Source organism: Astyanax mexicanus, chromosome 9, assembly GCF_023375975.1.
Source record: "Astyanax mexicanus isolate ESR-SI-001 chromosome 9, AstMex3_surface, whole genome shotgun sequence".
Classification (NCBI taxonomy): domain Eukaryota; kingdom Metazoa; phylum Chordata; class Actinopteri; order Characiformes; family Acestrorhamphidae; genus Astyanax; species Astyanax mexicanus.
The window spans coordinates 41,251,338-41,274,230 of NC_064416.1; the positions used below are offsets into that span (position 1 = coordinate 41,251,338).

Sequence of the window (22,893 nt, forward strand, 5' to 3'; positions counted from 1 at the left end):
AGCAGCTACAGGATTCCAGTGATGGGCAAAAAATGGAGGAACATATTTTCTTTGAACAGCAGGACATAATTAGTCTACAGTTCACTTCAAAACAAATAGCACTTTCTCGCTCACTCGTCCTGTCTTTCTCTCTCCTTCTCTTTCTCACTGTCTCCTCCTCTCTCACTCCTCTCTCACTTTGTGATGTTGTGTGAGATAATGTGTGATGGTGCGATGGTGTGTGTGTGTGGAGGGAGGGGTGTGGAGATTACAGGAGATAGAGGTCTTGCTCTGGTGTACATCTTTACTCTGATACACGATTACTCACTAAAGCTTTTACAAGCAGAGAGACACAGACGGAAAGAGAGAGAGAGAGAGAGAGAGAGAGAGAGTCCTGTTTAATTTCCCTGTTATTTAAATAAAGTTTTCGAGGAAATTGTAAAAAAAAAGTTTTTTGTTTTTTTTTATTTGTACAATAGTTTATTTGTGGTGATCACACGTTTTAATCTACTAATTTCTGTTGAAATTTCTGTTCCCAGGAAATGACATGTATAAATGTGTACACAAAATAACTTTAAAATATTTTTTTATTAAGCATAGTGTCTTGTATATTGAGCTAATTGCAAACATAAGATATGTAATTAAATAAAATAATAAAAACTACTTTTAACACTGAAAAAATAGCATTGGTTACCTGTCCCCACTCTCTAACCATAAACTTTACCATGAAATATAAATATTAAAATCCTTTTTGAATTTTTTTTTCATAGTAAATCCATAATATTTAAGTTTCGTTTAGTTCTGTTACCATAAAACACATTACCTCATCTAAAAACATCTGGAACATCTACAAGTCACATCTACAACAGGAAGTGACATCAGCTGGTTCCTCTGAAGATCATGGGAAGATCAAAATGAAGTTCCCTCATTAGTTTTTCTGTATATTTGATCTTATAGTAACTATGAGTGACTGGTTTAATTTTTAAATACTAATTTTGACTAAATTACTAGGATGTGCTCATTGTCCTCATGCTGTTAGCATTTAGCTATTTTTCATGGTTTTGATGATTCTATGATAAAAACTAATTTATTTTATTCTAAACATAAGTTCCAGTAACAGGAATTATTTTTTTATAGGAATTATTTTTTGTCATAAATATCAATTATTTGAACATGCAGACAACCATTTCTTTAAAATAAATACTTTTTTGGGAGAAAATAAAAGGAATTAGTGGACTTGATTTTAAACGAGCTTTTACATGTCACATGAGTTTTGTAAACATCTTTGGATTAGAAAACTATAAAAAAAAAATAAGTAAAGCTGGCTGAGTTCGACCAGTACATGTTTTGAATAGTTAAATACATATGATATTAGATTAGAACTTTAGGCTCTGTTGTTGAAAACTATCCAAAATAGTGTGTGTTTTGTTGCTACGCAACCATGCTAGCTAACTCAGTAGGTTTTCCATATGATGTGTAAGTGCTTGTGTGTTGAAATGTTGTTAAAGTTTGCTTAGCTAAACTTAATTGTGTAAAACTCACAGGCAGTGAATCAGGAGAGCCTTGTGGGCTGCACAGAGCTAGAGCTACTGATTAGGGAGCTGTGTCTGACTCACTTTATTCACTTGTGTAGGTAAAATTAGATGTATTTTCATTAAAGGGGGGTTAGACCCTCATGACAACACGAATCCCCACAACCCCACCCCCAGGGTGTGTGTCCCACATTAAAAAAATGCTTCTAAAGCATCTGGATTAATATAAATGAGCCCTCTTTCCAATCACTTAATCAATTAACAGTCAAAAACAATAGGTATCAGTAACTGTCCTCACCAATTCTCTCGTGTGCCTGAATACAATCAAATATGTTCCTCACAGCTCTGTTCCAGAATCAGGTGTGAAGCACTTTCCCGAGCACTAGAGGCTATAACTGCAGTGAAGGTGGAGGAGCTCTGGTGCATTCAGCTGATGTTTGATTGTTGTAGTGGGTGTCCTCTGGCTGGTGTAGCGGTGGTCTCTGACTGTGTGTGTGTGTGTGTGTGTGTGTGCTGTTATGGTGGGCTTTTAGATTCAGGTGCTGGCTGGCAAAGTGCAGTGCGTGAGTGTGTGTGTTTGTATGTGTGTGAGTGTGTGTGTGGGGTAGTTAGACTCACCTGGGCTTTGGGCAGCTGAGCCGTAGCATCTCTCAGCAGGAGGGCGATGGCCTGTGGCAGGAGTGTGTGTGTGTGTGTGTGTGTGTGTGTGTGTGAGGGTGTGATTTGGAGTTCTGCTTTATAGGAAACACTTCAGAGCTTCGGCGTATGCCAACACGGGGGTCAGACCAAACAACCACTCAGCTGGAGACCCACAGAGTGTTTTATGTGTGAGTGTGTGTGTGTGTGTGTGTGTGTGTGTGTGTGTGTTTCTGTGTGTGTTTGTGTGTGTGTGTGAGAGAGAGAGAGAGAGAGAGAGAGAATATAAAGGAAATGGCATCTTCAAAGAGAACCAAATAGAAATGCAACAAAAACTCATTCCTGACAGATTTCATTTCATCTCTCTCTCTCTCTCTCTCTCTCTCTCTCTCTCTCTCTCTCTCTATCTCTCCATCACTAAATATATACAGTACCAGTCAAAAGATAGGAACACCCAAGATTCCGTGTTTTTTCATCATTTTAAAATGGTCTGCATTGTAGATTAATACTAAAGTCATCCAAACTATAAAGAAAAATATATGGAATAAACTAGTAAACAAAAAAGTGTTAAACAAACCAGAATATGTTTTATATATTGGATTATTCAAAGTAGCAGCTCTTGCTTAGGTGACATCTTTGCACATCTTGGCATTTTCTTAAAAAAAAAAAAAAAAAAAAAAAAAAAACTTCTCAATCCGAAACATTTCAAGAACTTTGAAAGTATCCTTAAGTGCAGTCGTGAGGGGGATATCAAAAATGGTTTGATGCTGAAACTGGCTCTCATCAGGACCATCCCATGGAAGGAGAACAAAGAGTTTTCTCTGTTGTACAGGATAAGTTTTATCAGAGTTACCATCCTCAGAAAACACAAATTAACAGCCCCCAAAATAAGAGCATCTAAACGTATTTTGGTTTGTTTAACAGTTTTAAGTTACTACATGGTTCATTATGCGTTCCTTCATAGTCTGGATAACTTCAGTATTCATTTACAATGTAGGAAAAAAATATATATAAAAAACATTTAATGAGAAGGTGTGTCCAAACATTTGACTGTTACTGTATAGTTCCTTTTATTGGTGCAAACTATACAGTTAAAAGGAGGCCCTGGTGTCCAAGTTAAGTGTCAAAAATGCAAAAATATACTTTATTAGTTATGTAATAAGTAAGTAAGACACAGGGGTAGTCTGTAAATGAGCTCAAAGGTCAACACCGGCAAACAGCAGCAATAGGGATTAAACATACCATAAATTAAATACAGTTAAGAGGTAGTTTGCAGAAAGGCAATATCAGAGGACAGGCAAAAAAAAGGGGCTGGTAAATACAAAACATGGTCAAAAATGAGAGAGATAGCACAGGCAATGGATTAAGGTTTTGTACGAGAAAAAAAAAACAGCAATACTCGGAAAGGAGTGATTGGCGTGAGGGGGTATTTATATGGGTTAGAACAGGTGCGTTCAATATTCCGGTGATTGACTTACTGGCGGTGCTGTGTGCAGTGACTTGTGATCATGAATAGGTGTGATGTTGGTGTGTGGTGCATTCTGGGTGGTGTAGTCTGGAGAGTGGTGATCGCAGATAGAGCTTGAAAGTGGGAGAGACAGTGTGTGTGTGTGTGTGTGTGTTTTTTCCTTTATATCCCTTTATTTTTAGGATTCGAAAAGCAATGATAATATGGCCTGTTACTAAAAAGCAGTATTACATACATTTCTACATTGATCCATGCCCAGTGTGTGTGTGTGTGCACGTGTGAGAGCTAGTGAAGTCTTTAAAGCACTCTGCGCTCTGTGCCGTGAGCGTAGCAGTCAGTAGCGGAGTTGTTGAGGAAATAGATGAGGCTAATTTTAGTTAGCGCTGAGGAAGTGGAGAGGCGGCGGAGTGCTGTGACTTTATTACACTGACATGTTGGTTAAATATAAAGGGAGTCCACATGGCACCACCCCGGAGAAGAGCCTGTGTGTGTGTGTGTGAGTGTGTGAGTGTGTGTGTGAGAGTGTGTGTAGTACAGTAAGGTGTAGCACAGCCCAGATACGTCAGTTCTGATCTGTAACTGAGGTTCTGCACTTCCTCTGGAGGCGATGTTCAGCATTTGGACCCCGCAGCACCACCGCCACCACCACCACCACCACCACTACTGCTGCTGATTCACCAGCACCATCACTTCATTAACCCCTTACACACTGACTTACTGATCATCCTAATCACTGCAGATGAGTTAATACCACATCAAACTCCGGCTGGTGGGGGTGTCATATTTGCTGGACTGAAGAAAAGAGAGAGGAGGAGAAAGGAGGGGATGAGTAGAGTAGGAAGGATCAGAAAAAAATGATTGAAAAAAAAGAACAAAAGAGCAGAAATTAGTCAAGGAGGAAGAAGAGTGGGAATCACTTTATCTCGATGGTCCATTATAGATGTGTCATAGATGCTCAACTAACATTTAACTGCATGTCTATTAAATGTAACAGAACTTTAAGTTGAAAGTAAATTATTCTCTATTGAATGTAACTCTACACCTAACTCTAATCCATACTCTAATTTTAACATTTTAATGCTAAGATTTAGAGTTAGATTTAAGGTTTATGTTAAAATTTAGATCATGGTTGGGTTTTAGGGTTGATTCATGGTTGAGGTTTGGCCTAGGGTTAGGTTTAGTGTTAGATTTAAGCTTTAGGTTCAGATCAGTGATAGGTTTTAGGGTTGATTAATGGTTGAGGTTAGGTTTAGGCTTATATATGAGGTGTAGGTTAAGATTTAGGTCAGGGTTAAGTTTTATGATTGATTCATGGTTGTGGTTTGGCCGTTAGGTGTAGGGTTAGGTTTAAGATTTAGGTTAAGCTTGAGGTTAGGATTAGGTTGTAGGGTTGATTAATGATTGAGATTAGTTTTAGGATTAGATTTAAGGTTTATGTTTAGGTTTGGGTTAGGGTTGGTTTTATGGTTAATTCATGGTTGACCTAAGGTTTAGGTTAAGTTTTGGATTAGGGTTAAGTTTTAGGATTGATTAATGGTTGAGGTTGGGTTCAGGATTAGATTTAATGTTTATGTTAAGTTTTGGATCAGGGATAAGTTTTAATGGTTGAGGTTGGGTTCAAGGTTAGATTTAAGGTTTAGGTTAAGTTTTGGATTAGGGTTAAGTTTTAGGATTGATTAATGGTTGAGGTTGGGTTCAGGGTTAGATTTAAGGTTTATGTTAAGTTTTGGATCAGGGATACATTTTAATGGTTGAGGTTGGGTTCAGGGTTAGATTTAAGGTTTATGTTAAGTTTTGGATCAGGGATACATTTTAATGGTTGAGGTTGGGTTCAGGGTTAGATTTAAGGTTTATGTTAAGTTTTGGATCAGGGATAAGTTTTAATGGTTGAGGTTGGGTTCAGGGTTAGATTTAAGGTTTAGGTTAAGTTTTGGATTAGGGTTAAGTTTTAGGATTGATTAATGGTTGAGGTTGGGTTCAGGGTTAGATTTAAGGTTTATGTTAAGTTTTGGATCAGGGATAAGTTTTAATGGTTGAGGTTGGGTTCAAGGTTAGATTTAAGGTTTAGGTTAAGTTTTGGATTAGGGTTAAGTTTTAGGATTGATTAATGGTTGAGGTTGGGTTCAGGATTAGATTTAAGGTTTATGTTAAGTTTTGGCTCAGGGATAAGTTTTAATGGTTGAGGTTGGGTTCAGGGTTAGATTTAAGGTTTAGGTTAAGTTTTGGATTAGGGGTAAGTTTTAGGATTGATTAATGGTTGAGGTTGGGTTCAGGATTAGATTTAAGGTTTATGTTAAGTTTTGGATCAGGAATAAGTTTTAATGGTTGAGGCTGGGTTCAGAGTTAGATTTAAGCTTTAGGTTCAGATCAGTGATAGGTTTTAGGGTTGATTAATGGTTGAGGTTAGGTTTAGGCTTATATATGAGGTGTAGGTTAAGATTTAGGTCAGGGTTAAGTTTTAGGATTGATTCATGGTTGTGGTTTGGCCATTAGGTGTAGGGTTAGGTTTAAGATTTAGGTTAAGCTTGAGGTTAGGATTAGGTTGTAGGGTTGATTAATGATTGAGATTAGTTTTAGGATTAGATTTAAGGTTTATGTTTAGGTTTGGGTTAGGGTTGGTTTTATGGTTAATTCATGGTTGACCTAAGGTTTAGGTTAAGTTTTGGATTAGGGTTAAGTTTTAGGATTGATTAATGGTTGAGGTTGGGTTCAGGGTTAGATTTAAGGTTTATGTTAAGTTTTGGATCAGGGATAAGTTTTAATGGTTGAGGTTGGGTTCAGGGTTAGATTTAAGGTTTAGGTTAAGTTTTGGATTAGGGTTAAGTTTTAGGATTGATTAATGGTTGAGGTTGGGTTCAGGGTTAGATTTAAGGTTTATGTTAAGTTTTGGATCAGGGATAAGTTTTAATGGTTGAGGTTGGGTTCAGGATTGGATTTAAGGTTTAGGTTAAGTTTTGTATCAGAGTTGGTTTTTATTGTTGATTCTTGTTTGAGGTTAGGTTTTGGAGTTTAGGGTTGATCCATGGTTAAGGTTAGGCTTAGGGTTAAAGTTAGATGCAGAGTTAGATTCTATAGATAATCATTTACATTCAACTTAGGGTTTAGTTGCATTTAATAGACATGCAGTTAAAGGTTAATTAATTGTTAGTTGAGAATCTATGAGGCATCTATAATGGACCATCCAACAATGTGTTACCAAAGAGTGGGAAAAATAGAAGAAGAGGAGGAGGAGGAGGAGGAGGAGGAGGAGGAGAGAAGATGTAAAAAAGAGGAAAATAGAGGTCAGGACAAGATAATACAGATAAGATAAACCAGGATAGGAAAAAAGGGAGAGAAGAAAGGAGAAGGGAAGAAGACAAAGGGTGAAAGGATATGAAAAGAACTCCAGAAAAAAAAGGAGTGTAGAAGAGATGAAAAAGGAGGAGAGAAGGGTGTAGAAGAGAGAAAAGAAGAAGAAGAGAAGATGAGGAGAAACTAAGGTGATGTAAGAGACAAGAATGTAACAAGAATGTAAGAGAAGATATGAGGGGAGGAGACAGGAATGACGGAGAGTATAGGGGGAATGAGGAGAAAAAAGTAGAAGAAAGGAGGTGGTTGGAGTATAAAAGAAAGGATGGACGGAGAGGAGAAAACGGAGAAAGAGAGCAGAAAAGAAAAGAAAACTGATGAGGAAGGAGGAAAGAAAATAGAATAGAAAAAAATGAGGAGATGTAAGGAGAAGAACAAAGGGAGGAAAAAAGAGGATGAGTACTGTCTAGTGCTGTTTAAACAACAGTATGTGTGTGTGTGTGTGTGTGTGTGTGTGTGTGTGTGTGTGCATGTTTGATTGTAAACACACTCAGCAGAGCTTGCAAACTTGACCCCTTGAAATTGTGCTGACCTGTGGGTGTGTGAGTGTTTACACACTGGGGCACAGCACAGTCCCAAGAGCATTCTGGGACATTCTGTATTGAGTAATTGAAAGATATCTACAGTACATAGAGATGTAAGAGATGTTATAACACATTAAAAACATCTTCTAAGGTATATATATATATATATATATATATATATATATATATATATATATATCAGATGTTTTATAAATGAGACAACACTGCAATTAAACTAAAGCCACTTACTTATTTATAACCTCTTTATAAAGCGTAATACTTTATATACACTATATATCCACACGTTTGTGAACACCCTTTCTTATAAATGCCAACTTTAACTACTTCAAGTTGCGCCCATTGCTGACAAAGATGTGCAGATGCACACACACAGCTTGTCTAGAACTATTGCATATAGAATAAGACTCTCTGTATCAGATAAACGTGAATCTATTGGCACCACGTCTAAATGCCAGGTGTGGTCTAGAAGAGTATAAACTGTGTTCTCTAGAATGATGAAGCTCCATCAAATACTTCTACAATAAGTTGAGGAGTTGTGGATGAGGATGAGGTAAGGTGATGGTCATCCAACATCTTGATCTTACTAATGCTTCTTCTCTTGTTGCTTAATACAATCAAATCCTCAGAGCAATGCTCCAAAATGTAATAGAAACCATTTACTCATAAGTAGAGACAGGTATTCCAACAAAAGCAGATACAACTTTTTAGTATAAACAGATAAAACTGTTTAGTATCCAGTTTACCAGCCAACCAACAAAACCAAACCAAATCAGACCAGACCAGACCACCCCAACCAAACCAAACCAAACAACCCATCTAAACCAACCAACCCACCCACCAAAACCAAACCCCACCAACCAACCAACACACCAAACCAAGCCAAACAACCCATCTAAACTAATACCAAACCCCACCAACCAACGCACCAAAACAAACCAACCCTGCCCACCCAATCAAACCAAACCAGCCCAACCCACCCAAACCAAACCAAACCAAACCACCCAACCCCACCGCACCCCACCCAAAACTAAACCCCACCAAACAACCAAACAACCCACGCACCAAAACCAAACCCCTCCAAACAACCAACCAACCAACTCAACCACCCATCCAAACCAAATCAAACCAAACCAAACAACCATCTAAAACCAAAATCAAACCCCACCAAACAACCATCCAACCCACGCACCAAAACCAAACCCCAACAAACATCCCACCCATCCAAACCAAACCAAACAACCCATCTAAACCAAAACCAAACCCCACCTATCAACCAACCAACCTGACCACCTCCCTCCCTCCATTAGCTCCAGTCTGTAACTGATTAAGCTGGGGAAACTAGCTCTTGGTTTGTTGAAAATGCCATTTGTTTGGAGATATTTTAGTCTTGTATCAGAAATTGAATTGGTATTTGCAGTTGTGTATCAGGATTGGAAATGCTCATGTTGATAGGTCCATCACTACTATGTAGGCCAACGGCTGGGCTATATACACAGTATATATATGTAATTTGTTTGTAAATATTTTAGTCTGGAAATCCTGAAAAGCAACACAGTTGTAGTAGTGTAAGTGAAGCCAGTGCCAGTGGAAATACGACTCTTATATAATTAACCTGTTTAATCAGCACCTTCACAGGGGGGAACTATTCATTCACGCTTTCTAGGAAAACCCTAAACTTCAGCAGACGACTTAAATACTACATGAATTTCAGACAAGTAGCCAGCTGGAGTATTGCAGCCCAGTCAGTCTAATGGAGGGATTTCAATTTAGGCTAGTCTGTGTAGCTTGTACTATGTGTGTGTGTGTGTGTGTGTGTGTGTCTAGGCTGTGTGTGTGTGTGTGTGTGTGTGTGTGTTATCTCCAGTGATGTCAGTAACACGTTACTTAGTAACGCGTTACTCTAATCTGACCCTTTTTTTCAGTAACGAGTAATCTAACGCGTTACTATTTCCAATCCAGTAATCAGATTAAAGTTACTTATCCAAGTCACTGTGCGTTACTCTCTCTCTCTCCACCTCATCTCCTCCACACACACACACACACACACCGCTCCCTTACCCATTCCCCCTCCGCCTGGGGAGTCTGGGTCCGGACCCGGACCGCAGTCTGCAAATATGTGATCCCTGGTCTAGACCATATACACGGTTCTGTTTTATAAAACCACTCTTTGCTGCCCTGCAGAGAACAACAGCTTCAATGTTCAGTTTTACAGTGTTAAATATGTCAGGTCAAGAAAGACTTTCTTTATTTTATATATTTTTTATAAAAACAAGTATTTATGTTTAGTAAAATCAAGAAAGATTTTATTTTTTATTAAAAATATGTATTTATGTTAAGTTAATTTTTTTATTTTTATAAAAAAAACCTTATTTTTTTAGGAAATAGTTCAACTTAATAGAGATAAATTGTTGCTGTTAAAAATGCATTTTCCAATAAAGGGAGTATTGGCAAAACTGGTTATAATTTTTATGTTAAGGCGGCGGGAGGTGGTGTCTGCAGCTGCTGAAAGTAACTGATAAAGTAACTTGTAAAGTAACTTAGTTACTTTTAAAATCAAGTAATCCATAAAGTAACTAAGTTACTTTTGAAAGGAGTAATCAGTAATCAGTAATCGGATTACTTTTTCAAAGTAACTATACCATCACTGGTGATCTCCCCCAAAGGGGGGCATATTCAGCAAGGCCATTCGTAGCCATGCCACTCTAAACCATGAGTCACCCACCTGAGCTGCAGGCACAGGATCCCCCCTCTGTGGCGAGCACTGCGGGGGCCAGGTCACCGCATTACTGAGCCCCTCTTAGCACAAAGACGTGAGATTCATGCTCCTGCTGGCAAGTTCTTCCACAGCCTCATCCACACTGTGAGTTTTCTATTAGACTCGTCTCTCCGGCTGCACTGAGGAGGGTGTTAACGTACAGCGGCGTTTCCGCTTCCTCGGAGGGATTTCTCCTAAATCAGTTGAGACATGGCAACCTCTGACGGAGAGACGCTGCAGTGTTGCGTGATGCTGATTCACTAGTACTGATGCAATGGTGAATCACGCAACATATACATTCTATATACATGTGCAGCAAAAAAGCCTCTATATGTTCCTGAGAAATAGTTCTGTATTAACTTAATTTTTGGGAGATGGTTGAAACATTGTTTTCATTTGTGATACATTTTGCATATGTGGCTTAAAATGTAAACATTTTTTATTAAAACAAAAAGAAAACACTCTAAACTCACTAAGACTCAAGATAAGGCAAGCCAATTTGACCTACTAAGGTTGCTGCTTCATTACTTGTTGCTGTTGCAGAGTAACAGTATCGTGATGACATTGTTATCATAGTATCATCTTATTGTGATAATATTGTGTTGTGAGAATACCACCGCTAAAATTTAGGGTGTATCTGTGCGTTTTTGCTATCACAACCGAGCAAAATTACAGTTTGTGTGGCTTGAAATGTACAAAAGGCATATACTATATATTCTCTTAGATACAGTCATATGAAAAAGTTTGTGCACCCCTATTAATCTTAATCATTTTTAGTTGTAAATATTTGGGTGTCTGCAACAGCCATTTCAGTTTGATATATCTAATAACTGATGGACACAGTAATATTTCAGGATTGAAATGAGGTTTATTGTACTAACAGAAAATGTGCAATATGCATTAAACCAAAATTTAACCGGTGCAAAAGTATGGGCACCCTTATCATTTTATTTCATTTTATTGAAATACTCCTAACCACTTTTTACTGACTTACTGAAGCACAAAAATGGTTTGGTAACCTCATTGAGCTTTGAACTTCATAGCCAGGTGTATCCAATCATGAGAAAAGCTATTAAAGGTGGCCAATTGCAAGTTGTTCTCATATTTGAATCTCCTCTGAAGAGTGGCATCATAGGCTCATCAAAACAACTTTCAAATTTTCTGTAAGCACGCCACAAACAGAGTCTTCTGAGGTATGCAAAAGCTTGCTTTGTGGCGTGCTTGCAGAAATGGTTTCCCAGAGTCTGCAGACTAGAGCCAACTAGCACAGACTCACTTATAAGTAAGTGTCAATCACTACATATAGTACTTGATACGTGTCAGTAGAAAACACCCTTAAGTGTTTTCTACTGTGGAGTGTGGAGCAGCTCTCTGAAACTTGTATTACATTGTGTATTTGGCAGCTCGGGGACAGGCGATCGTTCAGGTGGGGGGAAAAAACGCCCTCTACAGCGCTGACTGCATCAATAGGCTTTAGAGTCCAGCAGTTAGGACAGTGAGAGTGCGGTAGCAGTGCTGGACTCTGGCCAGTTGTTAGTGACCGTGATGCTCCTGATTCACCAGTGGTTCAGCCAGGCGTTGAAGTCCTGAGTTTAAGGAGGTGTTTTCTTACAGCCAGTAAAGTCAGCCATACTTCAGCACTTCTGCATCATTAATCCAGAGAGAGAGAGAGAGAGAGAGAGAGAGAGATGTTGTGTGGGAACGTTAGACCCAATCCCATTTTTCTTACATGGAGAAAGGGGTGAAATCTTTCCCCAAAAAATCTGGACCCGATACACTTAATTAAGGGCACTGTATGTATTTAGTTAATTATTATTATCCAGAAAAATAACCATAAACATTGAAAATACACAATAAACTATGGTAATATAGTAGTAATCATATTTTTGAACATTTTTTTTTTCTTTTAAATAATATGAGTGGGCTGAGGTAAACCCCCGTAGGCTGTGTAGGCGGGTTTATGTAAATGGCATCAGAGCTTTTCGCTGAGCTGATGAAGTGTGTGTCTGCAGGGTCTGCAGGGTCAAGAGTGTCTAAGCTTAAACTGCTGATATGTTATCTCAGTATATGTGTGTGTATCAGTGTGTGTGTGTCAGTATGTGTGTCAGTATGTGTGTGTGTGTGTGTGTGTGTGTGTATTCGTGCGTGAGGTTCAATCCTTTTGAATCAGAGTAAACTGGGACCGCCCAGGACGAGAGCGTGCACAATCCCCTCGGGCCCAGGGGGATTGTGGGACATGATTAGAGCCTGTCCCCGGGGGAGCGCTGGCGGAGGCCTGAGGATGAGCTTGCAGAGCGCCCTGCCCCACCGGGACGGGAACTTTATCTTAGCTGGGACGGCCCACTGAGAGCAGATCCTCGTACCCCAGCATGCCCTGCGGGCCGGCGGCTTTAAACTCATTAACCCTCAGCTACACTCAGGCAGGATTCCCTCAGATCAGCCTTCTACGCTTATTCAGAATCACAGGTTTAGAAACAGTGACTGGAAAAAGACTGGAGTCCATATCAGTGTTGAGACAAGACAACCGTATCTTAAAGGTGAACTCTGGATTAAAATGGTCTTTTTTTGTAGTAAAACATGATAAAAAGTGCTTAGCTTTGATGAATAGCACACCTCCGTTCTCCCACAGCGTTCCCAGATCCAGAAATTTAAACAGTTCGTCCAAACACCCTTCAGACTGGGTGATACGGGGCATAATTTGCCCTGATAAATCGCTTTTTACACCGTTTTTCAGACTCAAAGTAGCTCCACCTGTCCTTGCTAGAATCTGGAGAGTCCTGACATTTAAAACGAGGCATTAATAACTTAAAAAGTGCACATAAAGCTTACTAAAAACCTCTGTTTACATGCCATAACGCTAGCTTCAACTCCGAGCGCCGCCATTACTGAACTGATAATGACATAGACATGTATATACATAAACTCTGCATAGCGTAGCAGCCGGCGCCAGGAGGCAGGCTATGCGGAGTCTGTGTATAGACATGTCCATGTTATTATCCGTACAAATATGGCGGCGCTCGGAGCTAAAGCTAGCATTATGGGATGTAAACATAGGTTTTTAATAAGGTTCTTGTGCACCTTTTAAGTTACTAATGCCTCATTTTGAAATGTCAGGGCTCTCCAGAGCTACTTTGAGCTGGATAACGGTGTAAAAAGCAATTTATCTGGGCAAATTATGCCCCGTATCACTCAGTCTGAAGGGTTTTTGGACAAACTGTTAAAATGTCTGGATCTCGGAACACTTTTTATGTTGTTTTACTACAACAAAAGTCCATTTTACACCAGAGTTTTCCTTTGACTTAGCTTTTTATCCTTGCAGTGAACAACCACACACACTAGTGAACACAAACATGTGCCTCAAGCAGTGGCAGCAGGTTCAGGTTTTGTTCAGGTTTTGAATCATCACAAGTTTATCAATAATCCGGTGAGCTGCCGCTCCCCTTCACAGAACAATGCCAATAAAATGCCAATATTTTGAGGTGTTATTGTCATTTTGCTGTGTGATCGGTTCATGTAACCAAATTATTTCAGTGTAATTACTAGAAGTGACTGTCATAGAAGATCAATAAAGAATGGAGCAAATTTATTTAGATGTTTTTAATGCATTTTTGGCTCATTTTAAGTTTGACCCATTTACCCACCTGTAGTAGTGCAGCCTGAAACCTAAATGGTCTGTTCCTTTGATTGCATCTGAAATTTCCAGTGATTTAAACACTTTGGGCCCTATCTTATACCATGTGCAAGGCATGCCATGATGCTTATTGCTATCTAACACCTCGCCAACAGTCTATTGTCATGCCTTGCACCTGCATTGTTTAAATAGCAATTGTTCTTGTGAATATATCTGAGGTACATCTCGAAATGTGATGTGTCTATGTACATTTCTGCTGTATTATGCCGTAATACACAAGTGTGAATACAAACTAGACAGACATCAACAGTCAGACGATTATTGCTATCTTGACAGTGAATTGTCAAACCACATGCATCCCCAAAGTTCCTACACCCTTGCTTGTTATGCACACATGGTGGACATGCAGCAGTTGGCAGCACTGCAAGCTTTTAAAGCAACAACAGTCAAAAGACAGATTGAACGAATGTGATCAACAGGTCAGTTTCCTCTGGTGAGAAGCTTTGGACATGTCCAGGTAGCTGCGCCCCTAAAATAGCAATCTGCCAATGTAAAAAAGAGCGCGCCTGGCTCTAAAAGGGAATGGCGAGAATTTATTGTTTTATTTGGACCCTTATTAGCTGCTATTGCAATAGCAGGTATTCTTCCTGAGGTCTAACTAACATCTCATACGTAACAGATATAAATTACACATCATAGCTAAGTGCACACAACAAAAAAAAAGTTCTATACAAATAAATACATTTACAAAACAATAAGCAATCAAAACAAAAAGAGAAAAAAGTACAATGTATCATTGTATGCCAAAAGTACACAAATTCATGCACAAAGCATACACAAAATAATGATAATAGGATTAAGAAACGTTTTAAGAAAATAACTGGTATGACTGCTAATTGCTATTTTAACTCCAACCCTTATAACCCCCATTCTGCATGTAGACAGATACTTATCTATATCGTCCATTAAGTAAATGTGCTGCATATTTAGTATCCTTACATTAAATGGAGAAAGAAAATGTAAACCTAAAGAATAAACTAACTTATGACAAATCTAGGGTTAAAAAGGAGCCCCGAGCAGCAGAAAGCCATTAATACTCAATGTGTGCAGAAGAACAGAATCAGTCTCGCAGCAGCATTACCTGAGGGACCCGCACGACAGGTGAAAATGAATCATGTGACATTTCTTCCAGCCTATGAGATTATTAGCCTTTTAAATGAAATTGCCACAGCAGGACATGGATGAACTATGCGTTTTAAATGAGAGCAGCCCCTCTTTTCCCCATTTTTATACCATTCTTTTCATCTGCCTGAGCAGTCGATAAAGCTATCCTTCAGCAGCTCCGACTTCCACAGGAGAGAAAGTTCTAATCAAAAGGTGCTGCTCCATTTAGAGAGCACCTTTTTTCACTGCCTGCCTGAAAGTAGGTGAGATATAGCAAAGGTCTCCTGTGTTTCTCTCCGCAGGAAGCAGATACATTACAGCGCAATATGAACTTTCATTTTTCATCACATAAAAACACTTTTCGGAGAAGAGTTCCGCAAAAAAATAAAAACTTAGAGACTGTAGCTGATGCACAGGTTGTGTACAAGGCAAGGTTTTCCAATAAAGTGGCCAGTATGAGTAATGATTAGGTGTTTCTTATGAAATTCCTCATAAAGTTCCTAAAAAAATGATAGACCAACACTATATCAATGCTAAGCCACATTTTACTGTAATTAGAGCTACAAGTATTTTGGGTTTTTCTTTACCAGAAAAAAAAACCCTTTGTGCCTCTAGAGACTGAGATTTTTGCTCATTTTTCTTTACAAACTGAAGCTCAGCCAGGTTGGATGGAGAGCGTCTGTAAACAGCAGCAATTTTCATTTCTTGCCACAAAATGTCAATAGAATTTAGGGCTTTAGGACTTGTCTTGGCTGGATCATTATAACACATGAATATTCTTTAAATATTCTAATCTAAACCATTCCACTGTAGCTCTGGCTGTATGTTTAGGGTCATTGTCTTGCTGGAAGGTGAATCTCCTTCCCAGTTTTCCCCAAGTCTTTTGCAGTTTCTAACAGGTTTTCATCCAGGATTGAACTACATTTAGCCCCATCGATCTTCCTATAAACTGACCAGCTTCTCTGTCCCTGCTAAAGAAGAAAAGCATCTATCTCTGCAGCATGAGGCTGCCACCACCATGTTTCACAGTGGGGATGGTGTGTTCAGGGTGATGAGCAGAGTTACATTTCTGTGACATATTAAGCTTTAAATTTAGGCCAAAAAGCTTGTGGCTTGTGGCAAACTTCACATGGTGTTTCTTATGTCTTTCTTTCAACGGTAGATTTCTTTCTGCCTCTCTTCCATAAAGGCTAGATTTGTGTAGTGATGACTTGTCTAGTGATACTTTTCCTCTGATCAGATTCTCTCATCTGAGCTGTGGATTTCTGCAGCTCCTCCAGAGTGACCATGGGCCTCTTGGCTGCTTCTCTGACCAGTTCTCTCCTTGCTCGATCGGTCAGTTTGGGTTTGCAGTTGTAGAATGGCTTTTCCAATTTTTGGATGATGGATGGAACAGTGCTTCTTGGGTTTAAAGCTTGTTTATTATAATCAAACTGTTCTTGAGACAAATTCATCCCTAACCTGCGGTGAGTTCATTGATCTTCATGATGCTGTTTGTTCATTGGTGTTTATATGTGTATTTATACTGAGACTAAATGACACACAAATGACCAATGAGTGAAAATACGAGTGATAAGTAGGTGAAACACTAGGTAATAGGAGTTTCTAATAAAGTAATCATCTCAATAAGGACATGCTGTCCGCAGAAGTTATAAATGTTGGATTTCTCATAGTCATAGTACATTTCTTTTCATAAAGTCTCAGTTTTTATAGATTTTTTTGAAGATAAATTATTTGCAGACTCTGAAAAATGAGGACAAAATTGAGAGGAGGTATTGGTTAACGCATGTAGCTTAAAGCTAAAGAAGCAGAGTCAGAGAAACAGCAGAATACAGTAGTGTTCAGTTCTATACCAGAAATGCAGGATTCTAGCTTTCCTCGTCCCCACACTCACACACACTCACACACACTCACACATACACACACATTGACACACATTCCAAAAAGGCCGTGAGACGTCATCATTATCATCCTTATCCTGTCCCCTGGGACTCTCTCTCTTTCTCTCTCTTGAGAAATCTCTGTCTGTCTGTCTGTCTGTCTGTCTGTCTGCCTGTCTGTCCTCATAAGCTGCTTCTCACACCAGCAGAACAGCTTATTTTTACCTGCAGAAGCAAATGTTTAATGAATGATTCCTCTGATTCTGGAACAGCCAGTAAATTTAAAGATGCGTGACCAGTAAATGTGTCTATGCTGGGTTATATCTGTGCTAAAGATTAATGCATATATTTGTGTTTATATTTGTACATGATAAAACAGATGTCAGCGACCCAAATTTAATATCTAGCCAGCCTTAGATCTGATAGTGTTGGGCAATACATTGTGAGGACGTTGCCAGTGCTTTAAATATACGGCCAATTTAGTGGAAATGTAATTTTATTTACATTTTAATAATATTAAGGATATATTCATTTACATTACCTATGACAGTAATACACATTGTTACATATTTATATAATGTACCAACTAAATAATAATAAGCACTAGTTTTAGGCATTATTAATCATTATTAAACAATAATGTTTGAGAAAAATTTAAATCATGTTAAATAATAATGAATTGTCACATTAATTAAAAATATTGTAACGATAATAATTAATAATTGGTAGAGACATTGTCTCCTAAATACTGTTAAATAATGTACCAAAAATTCTAAAGTGTTAACTGTAACTTTTTATTCACTTTCTATTAAGTTTCATCTTTGTTTCAGATTTTGATTTAGAGAACTGTTGTGGAAGCACAAGTTACTGTAGGTGTTTCTAATAAAGTGGCCACAGTGAGTGGAAGCACAAGTTACTGTAGGTGTTTCTAATAAAGTGGCCACAGTGAGAGGAAGCACAAGTTACTGTAGGTGTTTCTAATAAAGTGGCCACAGTGAGGGGAAGCACAAGTTACTGTAGGTGTTTCTAATAAAGTGGCCACAGTGAGAGGAAGCACAAGTTACTGTAGGTGTTTCTAATAAAGTGGCCACAGTGAGAGGAAGCACAAGTTACTCTAGGTGTTTCTAATAAAGTGGCCACAGTGAGAGGAAGCACAAGTTACTGTAGGTGTTTCTAATAAAGTGGCCCCAGTAAACACACTCACAATGTTGGTGTTTCTAATAAAGTGCCCACAGTGAGCGAACGCACAAGGAACTGTAGGTGTTTCTAATAAAGTGCCCACAGTGAGCGAACGCACAAGGAACTGTAGGTGTTTCTAATAAAGTAGCCCCAGTAATCACACTCGCAATGTTGGTGTTTCTAATAAAGTGGCCACGGTGAGAGAAAGCACAAGGAACTGTAGGTATTTTTAATAAAGTGGCCACAGTAAATTCACTCAAAATGTTGGTGTTTCTAATAATGTGGCCACAGTGAGTGCAAGCACAAGGTACTCTAGGTGTTTCTAATAATGTGGCCACAGTGAATGTAAGCACAAGGTACAGTATGTGTTTCTAATAAAGTGGCCACAGTGAGAGGAAGCACATGGTAGCTGTAGGTGTTTCTAATAAAGTTGCCAGTGGTTGAAATTGTGGCCAGCTTTTTTATTCTTTTTTTTTTTTTTTCATTTTATTGGATTGCTGTATTTTTTTGTCTAAAGAGAATAATGAATTGCTTTTTATAAAATGCATATTGCTTATGTGTGGTACAGTAGATAGCTGCTACGATTAGTATTGTGATAAAGTAATCACAGTGTCAGAGATGTAAGCCTTTGTAACATCTCTAAATCCCTCGCTTTTCCCCTGCTATGTGCTTCTATCTCCCTTTTTCCCCAACTGCATTACAAACAGGTGTCAAATCTTTCTCCCACTATGCTAGCGGGGACGTGAGCTTGTTTATAAGCACTTGTTTGTGCCGTTGTGCGCTCTCTCGGGAAGGCGTAAGCCTGTCTTTGAAGATGTGAGGAGTTTTTGCATGCTTGTGCTGCCTTTGGAGACCCTGGGTCAGAACCTCCTGGGAAATACACACAGCTATGTGTCAACCCGCAACTTCCAACAATGAACATTGTCTTTGTTTAGAAGATTGATGTTATAAAAAGGTCACTGTTTGGGTATCGTAGTAACATCTGTGCGCCTGGATCTTTCCTGGCTTCTGTATTCCTATTGAGTTTCCAGTTTAGAGTTTAGAGACAGTTTAGTGACTGGTTGAGTATCTGGTGCATCATGATGCTTTAGACTACAAAGCCAAGGGTGGTTCCGAAGCCAGTGGAGAACCAATGGATGAAGTGTTACTCTGGAATCAGCTTGGTAACACCCATACATGTGTAAATTATGAGGTGTTACCTTGCCAATGGGTTTAAACACTGGTCATCATGCCCATGGCAAGGTGACCTGATAGATGGTGGCAGATGGATGGGGCATTCCATTGGATTCCATTCACACATTCGAAGCTATGTGTCAACCCGCAAATTCCAAAAATAAAGGGGTTTCCAGACAGTTTAGCGACTCATTTTCACAGATGGACCTTTCAGGGGCGACTGAGTTTCTTGAACATCATGGGGCTTCAGACCACAAAGTCACGGGTGGTTCAAAAGCCAGTGGAGAACCAGTGGATAATATATCAATTGGTTATGAAGTTTTACTTTGGAATTGGCTTGCGAACACCCATAAATGTGTAAATTATGAGCTATTACCTTGCCAAGGGGTCTGAACAATGGTCAGTTTGCCCATGGCAAGGTGACCAGATAGACAGTGACAGATGGATGGGTCATTCCATGGGAAATACACACATCCAAAGCTATGTGTCAACACGCAACTTCCAACAATGAACACTGTCTTTGTTCAGAAGATTGATGTTATGAAGAGGTCACCGTTTGGGTATCATAGTAACATCTGTGCGCCTGGATCTTTCCTGGATTCTGTATTCATATTGAGTTTCCAGTTTAGTGTTTCCAGACAGTTTAGTAACTCATTTCCAGAGATGGACCTTTCAGGGGAGACTGAGTATCTCAGAGCACAAAGCCCAGGGTGGTTCAAAAGCCAGTGGAGAACCAGTGGATAATACAGTATATTAATTAATTACAAAGTGTTACGTTGAAAATGGCTTAAAAACACCCATACATGTAGAAATCATGAGGTGTTACCTTGCCAATGGGTCTAAACACTGGTCATCATGCCCATGGCAAGGTGACCTGATAGACGGTGGCAGATGAATGGGGTAATTCAAGAGAAATAGACAAATCCAAAGCTTTGTGTCAACCCACAACTTCCAACAATTAAGATTGTCTTTGTTCAAAAGATTGATGTTGTAAACAGGTCACCATTTGGGTATTATAGTAACATCTGTGTTCTGAATTCACATCAAGTTTCCAGTTTAGTGTTTCCAGACAGTTTAGCGACTCGTTTCCAGAGATGGGCCTTTCAGCTGTTGACTGACTATCTGGGGCATCATGATGCTTTAGACCTCAAAGCCCAGGGTGGTTCAAAAGCCAGTTTAGAACCAATGGATACTAAAGAAATTGATTACAAAGTGTTACATTGAAATCAGCTTGGGAACACCCATACATGTAGAAATTATGTTGCCTTTCCAATGGGTCTGAACAATGGTCAGCATGCCCATGGCAAGGTGTCCTAATAGAGGATGGATGGCAGATGGATGAGACATTCCATTACTGAAGTTGTGCATTTACAATTTCTCAAGTCACTCAGTCTTCTCTGTCTGCTCTTATCTAGTTACATTTTGTGCCTGCTTTGGCTTTTAGAACAGTGTGCTTTTGCCTGAATTCTGGCAGATACTCAATGACTGCCATGTCCCAGGGACCATTCAGCAAAGATACAGCATGTAGCTTGTTTAAATGTACATTTTCATGCCTGAAATATCCAGCATGAAAAGTAGTTGTAAGGAGTTGAACTTTGTAAATTTCTGATGGCTTCAGATTGCTAATCCACAGGTCAGCGCAGCCTAATGTCTTGGGAAACAATACTAGTTTTCCCTAGTCCTTCCATGGAAGAAGAATAGTTTTGAACTACGGCTAGTTGGTTGCAGAGTGACACCATGACACATTATGATCTCTTTCTGCTTTTATCTAGTCACATTTTGTATCTGCTTTGACTGAATTCTGGCAGATATCCATAAAGAGTTGCTTGGTACAGATTGTACAGGATACAGATTGCTTGCCACAAGCCAGGCAGTTTTTTCAGTCATTCTGTCAACAGCCCTTTCTACCTCAATCCAAAAATACTTCATAAGATTGAGACCTGTGGACAGTGCAGGCCACTGAAGCAATAACAATGACTGTCATGTCCCTGGAATCATCCAGCGAAGATACAGTATGTACCTTTGCAATTGTGTGTTTTCATGCCTGCAGTGGCTGTAAGGAGTTGAACTTTTTGAACTTCTGATGGTTTCAGATTGCTTTTCTAGAGGTACGAGGGACCATAAGCCATTCAAAGGAACATTCTCTACCTGACTGAACACTGCTGCTATCAGCGTGTACTCATGCTGAATCCAAACAAGCTTACTTCATGGACTAATGCCACTGAGTTCATGGATTCAACAAACCTTGGTGTCCCAGAGTAGGGTATTCCCATTTCTTCAATGTCAACACCAGCGACCGATGTAACCTTTAGATGTACAATAAGTGCTGCAATGTGTGATGGTTTCTTTAGTGTTGAAATTGGATGTGGTTTGCCTGGAAATGGCCTGTCTATTTGATTGCAGAGTGGTCACCATTCTTCACTGACCCATTTCCCCATTTCCTCCACAAGTGGTTTGTCCACAGGGATAAAAGTCACATTTGCTTTTCTTGGTTCTGAGCCGCCAAGGTCATGTTAACTTCAAGAACTCCTGGGCTGCACTGATTTGTTTGAAAACCACTGCAGGCACATAATGTAAGACATGCTTGGACGTGGAAGGTTCATCAAAAGGCCTGGGGTTCTTTAGAACTTCAAGTTGATTCCATGTACGTCTCAAAACGTTCCCACACCTCAAAACGTTCTTGTAAAGAATGGTAAATAGCAGCAGCTTTGGAATAGCTAGAAACTTTAACATTGACCTTCATTACTGCAGTGTTAAATATGAATTGAACCAATGGGCTGACACTAAGGACTGAGGGTTGAGAGTTTGGATCCATTGTCAAACTGATTCACCTGGTGTCTGGATGGAAAAAAGCAAGCAAATGGCTCTTCCTCTGTTCAACAGTCAAATTGTTATGCTAGCTAGCACATGCCTCTGTTGGTTGATGTATCAGAGCTGGGGATCTGGTGCTTCCCTGCAAATGTGGTGGCTGCCTAGTGATCTTTCAGTTCGAAAAGAGGCAGTGGCTAACTTCACATGTTCTTTGTGTTCTTGGCTTTGCCCTTTTACTGTTGGGAGAATTGGAAGTTACAAGCGCAATGCTAGTGGATTGGATTGAGTGGATTATTTGAAAAATGGGTATATAATATAAAAATAAAATTGACAAAAAAGTATAGCAGGAACTCTGTGTCTGATGGAACCATTGGAGCAAGTGGGGAATGACTGGGAGCTCCAACTGGGATTAAGTCATGTCTACTCACCCAACAATTTAAGGACCACTGGATCATATTGGCAAAAACAGTCTAAAGCACTGCCAGAACCAGTCAAATTCTCCAGTCAACTGGCCATAGGACATAAGTCAATGGTTATCTGCTGTACATTCTCGAGTACAGTCTCCAGACATATCAAGAAAACTGGAAAGGGCACATGGTCCCCCAGCATGATGCCTGTACCCTGGATGATGTCAGTGTGGGAATGTAGGATGCCAAAGAAAGGCTATAAACCTTTTCAACCAAAGGAACTATGTAGTTTATGTAGCTCTCCTCTGGGCACATCTGTTTCTGTAGGGTGTACATAAGGACACAGTGTAATAGACAAGACATGAACAGTCCCCATCAGGGTCTT

At 39.4% G+C, this 22,893-nt stretch overlaps 1 protein-coding gene and 1 long non-coding RNA gene across 4 annotated transcripts in view; both read left to right on the plus strand.

Annotated features, from left to right (window-relative positions):
* LOC103026877 (protein unc-13 homolog C) overlaps positions 1-22,893 on the plus strand; it is a 365,017-nt gene that overhangs the window by 194,481 nt on the left and 147,643 nt on the right. The window lies entirely within an intron of this gene.
* Positions 5,239-6,689, plus strand: LOC125804572 (uncharacterized). The gene is made up of 3 exons (XR_007440687.1): positions 5,239-5,653; positions 5,732-5,755; positions 6,556-6,689. It is a non-coding gene; the product is annotated as an uncharacterized LOC125804572 (long non-coding RNA).